Source organism: Rhinatrema bivittatum, chromosome 1 (genome assembly GCF_901001135.1).
Source record: "Rhinatrema bivittatum chromosome 1, aRhiBiv1.1, whole genome shotgun sequence".
In the NCBI taxonomy this organism is placed as follows: Eukaryota; Metazoa; Chordata; class Amphibia; order Gymnophiona; family Rhinatrematidae; genus Rhinatrema; species Rhinatrema bivittatum.
Window position 1 is genome coordinate 158,206,419 of NC_042615.1, and position 15,582 is coordinate 158,222,000.

At 43.8% G+C, this 15,582-nt stretch overlaps 1 long non-coding RNA gene across 1 annotated transcript in view; it reads left to right on the forward strand.

The window, feature by feature from the left end:
- Positions 1–1,015: 1,015 nt before the first annotated feature.
- LOC115080186 overlaps positions 1,016–15,582 on the forward strand; it is a 49,080-nt gene continuing 34,513 nt past the window's right edge. The window contains exon 1 of the long non-coding RNA XR_003853533.1: positions 1,016–1,068. This is a non-coding gene — a long non-coding RNA (uncharacterized LOC115080186). The remainder of the gene's footprint in view (positions 1,069–15,582) is intronic.

Below are 15,582 nucleotides of genomic sequence, written 5' to 3' on the forward strand. Positions count from 1 at the left end.
AGTATTGACGGATCTACTATGCTTTGTTTCTTTATGAAATTTTAGGTGTGGAAAATCTACCTCGTGACGACCAAAATTCTAGGCCAGGAACTGAATCAGGATGCGATGTTGTACATACACTCAGAATTGGTCTTATACGTACTAGGGCAGGGATAACACTGTTTATCTTTGTTGTTTCAAAAACACGGGGCCGGATATTGAGCACTGGCCAGTTAGGTAACTTAGTCATAAATGATTTATCCGGCTAAGTTACAAAGAATATTCAGTTGCATGGCCTGCCATTGCATATCCACATATATCCACATAGCCGGTATGACTGGTCTAACTTCTCCTTTTAAAAGGTTAGCACCAGTAGCCTGGTTCCACCCTGGTTAAGGTGGAGCCCATCCCTTCGGAAAAAACTCCCCCTTCCCCAAAAGATTCCCCAGTTCCTTACAAAACTGAATCATTTTCCTTGCACCATTGTCTCATCTGCACCTTGAGACTCCGGAGTTCTGCCTGTCTCTGAGGACCTGCGCTTGGAACAGGGAGCTGATGCGTCCATCGGACTTAGACGGCTTTGTCCCACATGCCTCACCTCAATATTCTCTTTCTCCACCAGCCTCGGGAAAATGGCGACCGCCGCGTCTGCTTGCCGCACTCCCCGGCGTCCCCGGAACGGCTATGGCAAAGCTTTCCGCCATGATTCACCTGAGGGCCTCCTAGGGTGCGTGTGCGCACTACCCACGTCTTTATTCCGACATTGGCGCGAACCTCGGGGGCATCCTCCTCGAGTGACGTCACAACATCCAGGTATTTAGGCTGCCCATTTACTGACTGACTTTGAGTTAGCAAGGATTGGACTCGTCCGGTCTAAGCTGCTCTGCCGCTTCTTGCTGCTGCTGGAAGTTCTCTCTACCCTCCGGGGTTTTACTAACTTGGGCACCCGCTCCTCGGGGGCCCTATGCTTCTTTCCAGGTGTCTATCCAGTATCCAGGTACTCGCTCCTCGAGGGCCTGAGAGTCTGCCTTGGTGCCTGCTACCACTACTTCTACCTGCTGGGAACTCCGCCATTACAGCTACAAGAGTGTGAGTAATCTAACATTACCAGTCTGTCTCACCTACAGCTCCTCATTGAAAATCTGCATCGGAGCTCCCTATACCACCATTGTGGGACGGGTCTCCTCAGCCGAGGACCCAAGACTGCTGTGCAGGAATCTACTCACTGCTGCCACCTCTGGTGAACTCTACAAGCTGTACAATAAAAACTATCTCTGTGTTTGTGCATCTGAGTCTAGCCTGGTACTGCAGTTCCCTGCGGGGCTCCTCCCCGTGGGAATGGCCATCACTGCAGCAACTAAGAATCCACCAAACACCTCAAAACCATAAAAGGAGCATTTTAGAGAATGCTACCCTGGAGGCTCTGGATTTCAGCTTTCTATCTAAGAGCCTAAATTTGGCTTACAGAACCTCCCTCCCACATTTTCCTATGTCATTGGTGCTCACATGTACCACAACAGCCAGCTCCTCCCCAGCACTGTCTAAAATCCTATCTAGGTGACGCGTGAGGTCTGCCACCTTCGCACCAGGTAGGCTTGTTACCAGGTGATCCTCACGCCCACCAGCCACCCAGCTGTCTACATTCCTAATAATCAAATCACCAACTATGACGGCTGACCTGAGCCTTCCCTCCTTGGCAGAAGCCCTGGGAGACACATCCTCAGTGCAAAAGGACAATGCATTACCTGGAGAGCAGATCCTCTACAGTAGGATTGTGTACAATTAGGGTCCTTTAAATGTATTTGTGTATTTACTATATATCTGGTAGTAACCTACAAGGGAATGATCAAACTTTGGATAATGTATAGGGAATTTCTGAGTTTAAGTTAAAAGACTGATTTTATTTTTTAAATGTTTTTCTTTTTTTTATTTCATTTTTATTTTAAGTGTGAAAGTGACACCTGCCTATAAATTAAAGGATGAGCTAGGAATGGGTAGGAGAGGGATGGGAAGGGTGGGAGAGGTGGGAAATACAAACACACAAAGTTCTGTTTGCTGCCTGACTTTCTGACTACCTATTTAAAATAAAACACACAAACTTCTGTTCGTTGCCTGACTTTCTGATTACCTATTTAAAACAAAACACACAAACACACTAAATAATATACCCCAATGGTTTAGCTCTCCCCAATATTTTTAAGTTTTAAACATTTCTCTTAATATTTACTGATTCTTTCCAGCCACCACCAAGGTAATCCTCTCCTCTCAGTGCTCCCACTTTGATAAAATGAGAAAAATAGTCAGAAAAAAACTGAAAGGTGCAGCTACAAAGGTAAAAAGTGTGCAACAGGTGTGGACATTGTTAAAAAATACCATCCTAGAAGCACAGACCAGATGTTTTGCATACATTAAGAAAGGATTCGAGTCCTTGCTAACTCTGGGAGCTAGCAAATGAGTGAAGGTAATATACCCGGATGGTGTGACGTCAGCATGAGGGAACGCCTTCAAGGTTCATGCCAAGTGTGGTACAAAGACGTGGGTTGAGCACGCGCGCACACCCTAGTAGGTACCTGGGAGGAGCAATGGCAGGAGGCTGCACCATAGCCGTTCTGGGGATGCCAGAGAGGACGGCTTGATGATGTTGGGGTAGCCATCTTTCCCGGGTAAGCGGGAGGAGCCGTGAATAAGGTGAGGCAAATGGGGCGAAGCCGTCGAGGACCGACGGACGCAACAGTACCCCCCCCTTCAAAGGGCGTCCATGCTGTTTCCTACCAGGTCTTGGTTTTTGAGGATGCAAGTGATGAAAGTCCTGTAGCATCTCTTTATCCAGGATATTAGACATTCGTGTCCAAGAGTTTTCTTCAGGACCATACCCTTCCCATGGCAGGAGATATTCCCATATTCTGCCTCATCTTCTCACATCAAGAACTGCATCTACTTTATATTCGATGTCTTCTTCTGCATCAATAGGTATAGCTTCTGGTATCTTGTTGGAGAACTCACTAAGGATCAATGGTATCAATAGTGAGACGTGGAATGCATTGTGGATCTTTAAAGTAGATGGTAACTTCAGACTGTAAGTGAGATTGCCCAGTCATTGGAGAATGGGAAATGGTCCAACGAAGCGAAGAGCAAAGCGAGCTGAAGGCAGTTTAAGTCTTAAGTGCTTTGTGGAAAGCCAGACTTTATCAGCAGGCTTGAAGTCTGGAGCCTTGCAGTGATGAGCATCATATCCTTTCTTTGCTCGAAGTCCTGCTTTAGTAAGCATCTCTTTTGTCTGAGTCCAAAGTTGTTAGATATCTTTGGCAATAGATTGAGCTGCCGGGGACGACACTGATAACAGAAGTGGCAGTGGTGACAGTGGTAGTCGTCTGTAGACCACTTTGAATGGTGTTAATTCAGTGGATGTTGCTGGATGAGAATTAATGGCAAATTCTGCCCAGGGCAACAGTTCACTCCAATCATTCTGGCGAGTGTTCACGTAGGCACGAATGAACTGCTTGAGAGTCCTGTTCATCCTCTCTGTTTTTCTGTTGGATTGTGGATGGTATGCAGAGGTGAAGTCGAGAGAAATATCAAACTTCTTACATAGTGCCTTCCAGAAGTTAGCCGTGAATTGGGCTCCTCGATCGGAGACTATGTGCTTAGGCAAGCCATGCAGGCGGAAGATGTGCGTAATGAATAGCTTGGCAAGCTCCATGGTGGTAGGTAAGCCTGGGAGAGCCACAAAATGAGCCATCTTCGAGAACCAATCTATGCCCAGGGCAACAGTTCACTCCAATCATTCTGGCGAGTGTTCACGTAGGCACGAATGAACTGCTTGAGAGTCCTGTTCATCCTCTCTGTTTTTCTGTTGGATTGTGGATGGTATGCAGAGGTGAAGTCGAGAGAAATATCAAACTTCTTACATAGTGCCTTCCAGAAGTTAGCCGTGAATTGGGCTCCTCGATCGGAGACTATGTGCTTAGGCAAGCCATGCAGGCGGAAGATGTGCATAATGAATAGCTTGGCAAGCTCCATGGTGGTAGGTAAGCCTGGGAGAGCCACAAAATGAGCCATCTTCGAGAACCAATCTATGGATACCCAAATAGTGTTGTTCCCTCCTGAAGATGGTAAATTTACCACGAAGTCAGTGGCAATATGTGTCCATGGTTCTTCTGGCACTGGCAAGGGTTGGAGTAGACCCCATGGATGACCCCGCGGTGTCTTCTGTTTAGCGCACTTTACGCAGGAAGCGACGTAGAAGCATGTGTCTTCCTTCATGGTGGGCCACCAGTAATAGGTTTGAAGTTTGGACAGGGTTCTACGTTGGCCAGGGTGTCCTGAAAGTTTAGAGTCATGGGCCCAAGCCAATAACTTCTTTCTGAGGTTCTTGGGTATGATAGTCTTTCCTGCAGGTACTGAGTGGGTAGCTGCCAATATGACCTTCTCTGGGTCAATGATGTGTTGCGGTTCTTCAGGTATGTCCTCGGAGAGGAATGAGTGAGCTAGAGCGTCAGCTCTGATATTCTTATCTCCAGGGCGGTACTTGAGCACAAAGTTGAATCTGTTGAAAAACAGAGACCATCTCGCTTGTCTATGATTCAGGCGCTGTGCGTGGCGGAGGTACTCCAGATTCTTATGGTCTGTGAAGACCGTTTCTTGATGTTGCGCTCCTTCGAGACAAGGGTGCCATTCTTTGAATGCCATCTTTATAGCCAGAAGCTCCTTATCTCCTATTCCATAGATTTTCTCTGCAGGAGAGAAGTGGTGGGAAAAGAATGAGCATGGTTGTGGAACTTTCGAATCACCAGCCTGGCTTAATACGGCCCCTACGCCAACGTCTGAGGCATCGACCTCCACGATGAAAGGCTTGGAGGGGTCTGGGTGTCGAAGACACGGCTTGCTGGAAAAGGCATCTTTTTTTTTTTTTTTCTGGAATGCATAGCCTCTGGAGACCAATTAGCAACATTGGCACCTTTCTTTGTCATAGCTGAAGCGGTACTGTAAGAGAAGAATAATTCTTGATGAAGTTCCTGTAATAGTTGGTGAAACCTAAGAAGCTTTTAACCCGGTGGGTTGCGCCCATTTCTTAATACTCTCCAGCTTCTTTGGGTCCATTTGGAAGCCTTGATTGGAAACGATGTAGCCTAAGAAAGGCACTGACTTCTTGTTAAATTCACATTTGGATAGCTTGGCGTAGAGATAGTTCTCCTAGAGTCTCTGTAGTACTCTCTTAACATCCTCCTGATGAGTGGTCATGTCTTGCGAGAATATCAGTATGTCGTCCAAGTAAACAACAACACACTTATAGAGGAGATCCTGGAAAATGTCGTTCATTAAATTTTGAAAGACAGCCAGGGCGTTGCACAGGCCAAAGGGCATCACTAGATACTCAAAGTGGCCATCCTGAGTGTTGAAGGCTGTCTTCCACTCATCGTCATCTCGACTGCGAAGTACATTGTAGGCTCCTTTCAGATCCAGTTTGGAAAAGATTTGAGCTCCTTGTAGTCTGTCGAATAGCTCTGAAATCAGAGGCAGGGGGTAATGATCCTTTATTGTTATTTCATTGAGGCCCCTGTAGTCTATACATGGACGTAATGTATCGTCCTTTTTACCCACAAAGAAAAAGCCTGCACCAGCAGGGGACTTGGATGGTCTTATAAAGCCTTTTTGGAGATTTTCCTAAATATATTCGGACATGGCTTTATTTTCTGCCACGGCAGGGGGTACACCCTATCCTTGGGTGGTTCCGTATTAGGCTTTAGATTAATAGCTCAGTCATAAGGTCTGTGAGGTGGAAGTACATCTGCAGCTTCTTTTGAAAAGATATCTTGGAAAGATGCATATTGAAGCGGCAACCCCGGCATCACTGGGGTAGTAGGCATATAGGGAAACGGAACTATCTCCTTCAGGCATTTATCATGGCAGTCTGGGCCCCATCTAGACAGTTCCAGTGTAGCCCAATTGAATTGAGGGGGCGCTGGGGAGGGGGAGTGGCAGGGCACCATCTCATCCCTCGCCTCAGGCAGTAGATTGCCTTGGGCTGCCCTACAAACACACAGCGTCTTCTCTCATGCACACATGCACAGTGCCATACACACAGCCTCCAGTCTCAGACACAGGTGGTTCACTCTCCCTTTCCTTAAAACCTTCCCAGTCTTTCATTTGGGTCTCCCTTGTGCCACCAGTCTCTCAATATGCCCTCTCCCTTCTCTGTGCACTCCTCTCTTGTGCTGCCCTCCTGTCTCTAGTCCCCTCCCCATGCTCTTGTCTTTCTCTCCCTCCTTCTTCCCTCTCCTCCCCAGTGGCTTCCTCTTTCTCTATCTCCCTTCCTCCTGTGCCCCCAGTCTCCTTTGTGCCTTTTTTGTCTCTTCCTTTCTTTCCCCATCTATGTCCCTGCCTTCCCTCATGCTCCCATTGTGCCTCTCGTCTTCCCTATGAACTTCCTTCCTTCCATACCCCCTCTGTGTCTCTTTCCTCCTTTGCTCTCTATGGGGTAGATTTTAAATACTTGCGCGAGCGCGAACAAAAGTACGGTGGATTTTATAAGATACGCGCGTATCTTATAAAATCCGGGGTCGGCGCGCGCAAGGGGGTGCACATTTGTGCAACCTGCGCACGCCGAGCCCAGCGCGCGCTGCCTGTTCCCTCTGAGGCCGCTCCGATTTCGGAGCGGCCGCGGAGGGAACTTTCCTTCGCCCTCCCCCCACCTTCCCCTCCCTTCCCCTACCTAACCCACCCCCCCGGCCCTATCTAAAAACCCCCCCTTAACTTTGCGCGCGTCGGCCGGCTGCCCCGCTCCGTGGTTCGGTCCCGGGAGCTGTTCCGGAGGTCGCGGCCACGCCCCCGGAACGCCCTCGGGCCAAAAACACGCCCACGTCGCCGCCCCTGAAACGCCCCACCCCGCCCCCTAAACGCTGCGTCGTCCCGCCACGCCCCCCGCCATGCCCCCGCCACACCCCCGACAGGAAGCCCCGGGACTTGCGCGTGTCCCGGGGCTCTGCTCGCCCCGGCAGCCTATGCAAAATAGGCGCGCCGGCGCAGGGGTTTTAAAATCCGCCCCTATGTGTCTATATCTTCCTTTCCCTCTCCTTTTCTCTGTGTCCCTCTCTGTCTCTCCCCTTTCTTCACCCTGTGACTCTGACTGTCTCTTCCCCTCCTCTGTTCCTGTATTCCTCGTCTGGCTTGCTGCAGCCCCTCTCTCGGATCCTGACCCAGCACTCAGTGAGGAAGGGGGAGGAACCCAGAGGGCATTGCTGCAGAGATCTGTGGAGCTACTGGGAACTGTGGGCTGTGCTAGCCCCACCTCCTCTCCCCATCCCATCCAATCACAACACAGGAAAAGAGGCAAGAAGGCTGGGACACAGCGCAGCTCTCGGCTCTGTCTTTCCCTATAACTAGGAAGCTGTGGAAAGAGGAGGAGCCTCTTGCAAAAAACGGATTTTCAGTGTCCAGACAGTACTTCTGACCAGACATTGTACAGCACAGCTGAAAACCTGGATGTCTGGTCCAAAACCAGGCAGTTGGCAACCCTAGTGTCCGGTCTATATTTTATTTCTGTATCACAACTCTACAGAAGTAAAATTCAGGATAACACCCACAGTAATGACTTTCAACCTGCACCTGGAGCCCTGGAGTTTTATGTCTCCACTCCCCTCCCCCCCCTTCAAAGAATCCATACTGGGGTGTATGGGGACTTTGGTTTTAGTCCTGGGACTGAGTGTGACCTCCACTTTCATAGCACATCCTAGAAGAGGAAGTACACATGTAATGGACCTGAATTAATCTCCAGAAAAATTGGATGTGTGTTTGCAAGACCTCTATATACTTGTAGATGTGTTCCTTGCTCCCTACATCCTCTCCTGCATAATGTGCAGGGCTGGCAGGATGCATTAGTTGCACTAGGCAGCTGCCTAGGGTGCTGGAAGGGGGCAGGGCACCGCAGGTGCAGCGGTCGATGTGAAGGTATCATGCAGCGTGATGCATACATTGGCGAGATCGCTGGAAAGAGAGAGATCATGTGGTAGGGTGACATCACCGCCTAGGGCGGCTGAGCATCTTGCACCGAAACTGGTAATGTGCTCATTGTGAGATAAAATCTAGTAAAAAAAAAAAGAAACAGGGTATACCTAGATGAGCAGTGTAATACCTTTCGTTACATTTTTTTTGTTTTTTAATTTTTTAACAAATACAAAAAAAAAGGATAAACTGAGCACATGGTAGTAAAAGAACCATACAAAATAGGAAATTACAAAAAGCAAGCAATAATTAAACATTACCCATCTCATTTTTATAGTAGCCCACTATAATAAAGGAATAAAGGGAGGAATCCAAGGAAGAATGTACTGGAGCACCACAAAAGATATCAAACAAGGAAATATAGGACAGTGTGGCAATGTTCACAAATAGTTCTGCATGGCAAAACTAACCTAGTTACCTCACAAGACTACACCTAGGGGGTTCTTTCAGCCATCCTAGGACTAACAGAATCAAGAAATGCCTTTAAGGGATCAGGGGTCATAGTATATTTAATGTCAGGAATTATTAGGAAGGGAATGGCATAATGCCATTGTATCACTCCATGGTGAGACTGCATCTTGAATACTGTGCACAATTCTGGTCGCCACATCTCAAAAAAGATATAATTGCGATGGAGAAAGTGCAGAGAAGGGCAACCAAAATGATAAGGGGCATGGAATGGTTGACCTATGAGGAAAGGCTAAAGAAGTTAGGGCTGTTCACAGGGCTGGTGCAAGGGTATTGGGTGTCCTAGGCAACCCTTGCGCTGCCGCACACCCCCCCCCCCCCTTCCCGGTCGCGCCCCCCTACCTGTTTAGGCCGAGCTGTAGGGGAGCCAAAGAGCAGCCACGTGGTGCCACAAGCGGGGCCTATTCCGCTCGTGGCAAAGAGAAATAGAAACAGTCGGCGCCGAAGCAGGTAGGGGGGGGGGGGGCGCGACACTGTGTGCTTCTCAAGGCCGCGAGCAGTGCTGCTCTAATTCTGTTTGCCGCGAGCGGGATAGGCCCCACTTGCGGCACCACGTGGCTGCTCTTCAGCGCCCCCTACGGCTCGGTGCCCTAGGCGACCGCCAAAGTTCACCTAATGGATGCGCTGGCCCTGGCTGTTCAGACTGGAGAAGAGACTACTGAAGTGGGATATGATAGAGGTAAGAACATAAGAAACTGCCATGCTGGGTCAGACTAAGGGTCCATCAAGCCCAGCATCCTGTTTCCAACAGAGGCCAATCCAGGCCACAAAACCTGGCAATTACCAAACACTAAGAAGATCCCATGCTACTGATGCAATTAATAGCAGTGACTATTCCCTAAATAAACTTGATTAATAGCCGTTAATGGACTTCTCCTCCAAGAACTTATCCATGAAAGGACTTGAAGAAGTTAATGTATATATCGGTTATTTACTCTCTGAGATAATAGAAGGGCTAGGGGGCACTCCATGAAGTTAGCAAGTGGCTCATTGAAACCAAATCAAAGAAAATTATTTTTCACTCAGCACATAGTTAAGATCTGGAATTCATTGCCAGAGGATGTGGTTACAGCCGTTAGTGTAACTGGGTTTAAAAAAGGTTTGGATAAGTTCCTAGAGGATAAATCCATAAACTGCTATGAATTAATAAGCAATAGTAGCTTAATGTTTGGGAACTTGCCAGCTCCTTGTGACTTGGATTGGCCACTGTTGGAGACAGGATACAGGGCTTGATGGACCCTTGGTCTGACCCTGTATGGTATATCTTATGTTCTTATGTTCTTAATACAGCACTTGCAAGGAAAGCTTAATTGAAATAGGACTCCATGAGACAGTAACTCCTGTCTCATAGATAGAAAGGTTTTTCTCTTTTTTTGTGCAGCTCTTGCCAAATCAGGGTGTATGCCTATTTTTGACCTATAAAAATGAACTTCTCTATTTACAAAAAAAAGAACAAGTCATAAGACCCAGTTCCTGCCTTGCTCAAAGGCAAATGTAACCGGCAGAGAGGCTCTGATGTTCTCCTCACAGCTGTTCTAAAGAGACCATATCCACATGTTCTTCCCTATTACTTGTCACAGCTCTAGAGAGTGAATTTAGCCTCGGGGGGATTCTGAGGACCCCTTGGAAGTATTTTCTAAGTACTGGTCTCTAGTCTGGACAGATTTCTTCAAGATTTCATGAGTGTTGGCAATTCTTTTTGGTCTTTTTAGACATTTCATCAGCCTTTGATATCAGAATGTCATGGCATTCTGATATCTAGATTGGAAGATTTGGGTATACACTCTAATGTTCTAGCGTGGTTTCTATCCTTTTTAAATGAGCAATTTCAGCAAGTATCAGCAGGTAATTTCTCCTCTCGGTTTCCATTAAAGATGGGCATATCACAGGAGTTGGCCCTATCAGTCTCCCTATTTTAAATCTGTATGTGCCTATTATGTTTTACATCTATATATGCCTATTAGGTATGTTATTGGCTAGCCTCAGCCTGAATTATAAACTATACCCTGAGGATATTGTTTGTTTTGCCAATTTCTTCAATTGAGGAGACTTTGCAGCAGGTCCCCAGTACAATTGATATTATTGGCCAATGGCTTTTGTCTAACAAGTTGGCATTGAATGTGAAAATAAATGAGATCTTGTATTGGGCATGCATTATATATGATGATGTTCTGCCTATTTTTTATTTACTTTTATTTATTTATTTATTTATTTGATTTATATTCTGCTTTTTCAGATACTTCAAAGCAGATTACATACAGATACTGTAGGTATTTCTCTGTTCCCAGAGGGCTCACAGTCCTAGCCTTACAAAGATTTAGATCTTCCAGTTGTTTGAACTGCTAGAAATTTGAGCATTACCTTTGATACCTCTCTTTGATTTTCTTCTCATATGAAGAGAAAGATTTCTTTAAGATGAAAGTTTTGTACAATTTAAAGCCATTGTTATCACCAGAACATTTTCATTTGATAATCCAAAATTTAGTCACTAGTGGTCTGGACTATTGCAAGGCAGTTTTTCTGGGGCTTCCTGTCTCTGCACTTAAGGCCTTGCAAGTGTCACAGAATGCCGCACACGTTTGATTGTCGATGCATCACAGTATGAGCATATTTCACCTAAGGTTGCCAACTGACTCCAGATTTTCAGGACAGGTTGATCCAGCCCTGGTTTTACTCCCCTGCATGCATTCTTAGAGAAATCAGAATATGTTCCAGCTTGCAAAGGGGTAAAACCAGGACTGGATCAACCTGTCCTGAAAATTTGGAGCCAGTTTGGCAACCCTAATTTCATTTAGTTTAAGGTCTTTACACTGGCTGCCAGTTATTTGGTGTGCAAAATTCATAGTGACTTTCATGCTTTTTAAACCTGTACATGGCATGTTGCTAATTGTGTGCTACCTGGCTATAAAATCATACAGTATATCCCTTCCAGGTCCACTTAGATCTCAGGGACAAAGACTGCTTGAGGTTCCATATTTTTGTGTCAGACTTTGTGATACAAGAGAGTGATTCTTTATAATCACAGGTCCCGTATTCTGGAATTCCTTCCTGGCTGGCTTAAAGGATGAAACTTGTATAAAGGTCTTTAGGAAAAGACTGAAAGGATTTCTTTTTTATCAAGCGTATGGCAAGTGCCACTGTAGTTTGTCCAGATATTTTATCATCATATTTGATTGGCAGTGATGTGTATTTGATTTTATTTGTTTATTCTTTTTATTCATTTTTCCATATGAATACCCAGTCCTCGTCATTCAGGGTAATTCCCAAATCCTCATACCACATCTGTATTAGGTGTTATGGGGTATCTCTCCCCCATATTAAGCTTTCATTATATTCTCATAAATCAATGCTAAAGATCTTATATGGGCTTGCTAAAATGTTAAAATTGTCTCCACATTATTGGGCATGAGAGAGAGAGTATATATATATAAAGAGTTCAATTTATGTTCAGTCTAAACCTTGCTTTCCTCATACAGAAGCTCAAAAAACAAGATTCATCTAGTAAAAAGTCTTACAGATGATGGCAGTGGTGTTCTGAAGAAGGGAAAAAAGGAGAAACCATGGAAAAGATCCTTTTATTTTTGTATAAGGTGCACTTACATGTTAAGAATATTTCTCAATACTTCTATCAAAAGAATCCTCAAAGCCAATGAATGCATGCAAACCACTCCCCAGAACACCAGCTAATTTCACAAAAAAGGTTTAATTTTTAATTAATAGGGACAATCATATGTGGCAAAAACTCTGATTTAAAAAGTCAGAGAAAAACCACTTTATATATTATCATAATACTAGTCCTTTTTATATTGCAGTACATCCCCTATGTCAATTCTAAATTGTCCAAACATTTTCTATTATTTCCAAAAATTAAACCAGTACGTCCTTGACAATGGCGACAGCACTTGACACAGCTGCATTTCAGATTCCTGTTTCAAAAGGGGTAATTATTATCCATTAAAACTCTACTGCTAGGTCATCACTTTTACAATATGCGGCCCCCCTTCAAGTCTTCACAACTGTGAAAAAACCACCATATTTTTTCAACACTGACTCCTCACGCTAAACTCCAATCACAGCATGCATATAGTTATGTTAGTATATATACCAATCAAGATCTTTATTTAAACCATAAGGTTCCAAGGTCTTCAATCAGACGATCCATTGCTGTTCCTTATAATTTAATACACTCTGTATATCCCTTCCACATCACTGGGACTGAACTTGTTCAATAACGAGGCACTAAAATTGAGAGAATACATGTTGTTCCTTAATACAATGTCATACCAGGGGTGCCTCCACTTACCCATCATTCACACAACTTTGATCTTCCATTCTTTTAATTGTCTCTTAGTACATCCTACATACAGCTTTGGACAAGGACACTTAATAATGTACTAATGTAAATAACATTTTTAGATAGACATGTAGTATGATATTTTAAATGAAAAACTTCATGAGCAATTGGATGTTGCTATCCTTCCACTGTACAGTCTGTGCACAAAAGGAGGAGTTTCCATATTTAAAATGTCCTGCAGGTTCTGATTGTAAAGGAACTATGTCCAACCTCGGTAGAGCTGAATCTACTATCATGTCCTTAATATTTCTGAAGAGAAAAATGTCCGTAATAATACACTCACACTATCTCTCTTAGATTTGTAGCGAGGTAATCGTCATAATGCATATAGATAACAACAGGAAGACTAATATACCGCCATCATCCAGGAACTGTGAGACACACTAATGTGAAACACACTACCGGTTGGTCGGTGAATTGCCGCGGAAACTACAACATATATTTTTCGGCCCCATGAAGAAGGTTTTCAGCCGAAACATGGACCGTGTTGGGCAGTTTCATTTGAAGCTTCGTAATATGCTGGGCTAACAAGTGTTTCTCTGATGAAGCTAAGTAGCTTTCATTTCAAATAGTAAGAAATGGAAGTGCTTTTCCTTTTTGCACAAAATTTATACAAATTGTTCATTTGAAATATAGAACGTTTTGGAAGCACACTGCACCAAGCATTATAAAAATTTAATTTGATGACCTATGATTAAAAATTCAGCAGAGTAAAGTTTTGCTATCAGGCATTCACGATGATGCCCAGAATGAGGTCATCTAAATGATACAAAAAAAATTGACCACAATTTTGGAAGCAAAAAGGTTGTTAGGGAATAATTAGAGAGTTTAATTATCGGTATAAAATAGGGAAGCAATACCTTCAGTTAAAAATTGATGTAAATTTCCTTATGCTCCAGTAACTGTCATGGTTGGATATCTGGCTGATTTCTTGGTAATTAGGATAAATGTTGTCATACGATTTATATTGGTTGTAATGATACAGAAGTGGTTGTAATTGTTATATAACTGACAGCAGAAATCCGTAATGTTATTTTGACATTGTATGTCATGATATTCTATAAATTAATAAAATATAAATTAAAAAAAAAAAAAAATTGACCACAATGGTCTCACATTAGTTCCTGGATGATGGAGGTATATTAGTCTTCCTGTTGTTATCTTAATATTTCTGACACATGGATGATCTTTAAAAACAGGATGGAGTGTCAGAAAAAGCCAGTGTTTAAAAACAATATGACAGATTTCATGTGCTTTATATGTAAACAACATAACACAGGAAAGACATTCCTCTTCATCCTTGGAACTAGGTTGTAATAAGAGGTCCCAATTTTTATATCTAGCATGCAGATAAGCCCTTCTAATTATCTGTTTTGGCCAGCCCCTCTAATCGCCGGCTCAATAGCTTTGCCTATAATTTAAAGTCTCTTAATATTAGAACACAATTGCCGAAGAAGAAAACAGTGTTCAACAGGGAGACCTCTACAAAGTCCCTGAGGTTGATAGCTTTGATACTGCAGTAAATTATTTTGGTCAGTTGGCTTTCTAAATACCAATTTGGAAAAATCCTCCAAGAAAAGCTATCTGTTCTTCTTCCATACGGATCATGAATTTTATATGATTATACTGTATGTTAACCCAGTTACAGAAATCTTGTAATTGTTGATGTGTACTGGAATAAAATAACAGGATATCATCTATAAATTGTCTCAGAACACTATATATTTATACCACTGAGAAGGGTAAAGTATAATTTTTTCATATAAAGATTAACCACACTAAGAGCTAAAGATGCTCCCATCGCTACCCCCTTTATTTGTAGGTAAAACCTACCCTCAAAATAAAAATAATTATTGCATAAAACCAACTGTGCAAGCTGTTTCAAACATTGTACAGGTATATGCTGAGGTTGTGGAAGAGTACTTAATGTCTCTGAAATTACTTATAGAGCCATACCGTAGAAAGAATTTGTATGTAATGCCTCAATGTTGAAAGTAACCAGTAATAGGGAGGCTACATCACCCTGAAAATCCTGCTGCAAATTAAGAACATGAATGGAATCCTTTACATACAACTCTTTCAGTACAACTGCTGGAGCTGAAAAGAAATCCACTGACTGAGACAAAGGTTCGAACAAGAACCCATTACCGGATATTATAGGGCATCCTGGGGGATTGCTTAAGGATTTATGAACTTTCAGCACAGTATAAATTACAGAATGCGTGGCTATTTAACCTGAAGACATGTAATCTCTCTTTCCTAAACATGCGCACCCTAGCGGAAAGGAGAGATAGGGGAGAAATGATAGAGACATTTAGATATCTCAAAGGTTTCCAAGGAAATGAGGCCGCAGAACAAGGAGTCATAGAATGAGGGTGAAAGGGTGTAGACTCAAGAGTAATCTTAGGAAATATTTCTTTACAAAGATGATGGTGAATGCATGAAATGGCCTCCCAGTGGAGGTGGTAGATGCAAAAACATCTGAATTCAAGAAAGCATGGGATAAATACACGGGATTGCTAAGGAAGCGATGGGAATTATAAAGCTAAATTAAAAGTATGCAGAACAAATGGACCTTCAGAAACAGCACAGATCTTTCATGAACACTTGGGATCTCTATTTGTAACATTTATCTCCTTGAGCGAGAAGTCTGATTTTGAATGATCTGACCTCGTAATTCTTCTTGCCAGATGACCATTCTTTTGGTTTCTTCTGAAATGTGCTATGTAGAATTTGGGCTCTTGGGATGTGTGTGTGTGGGGGGAAAGGGGGGGGGGGGA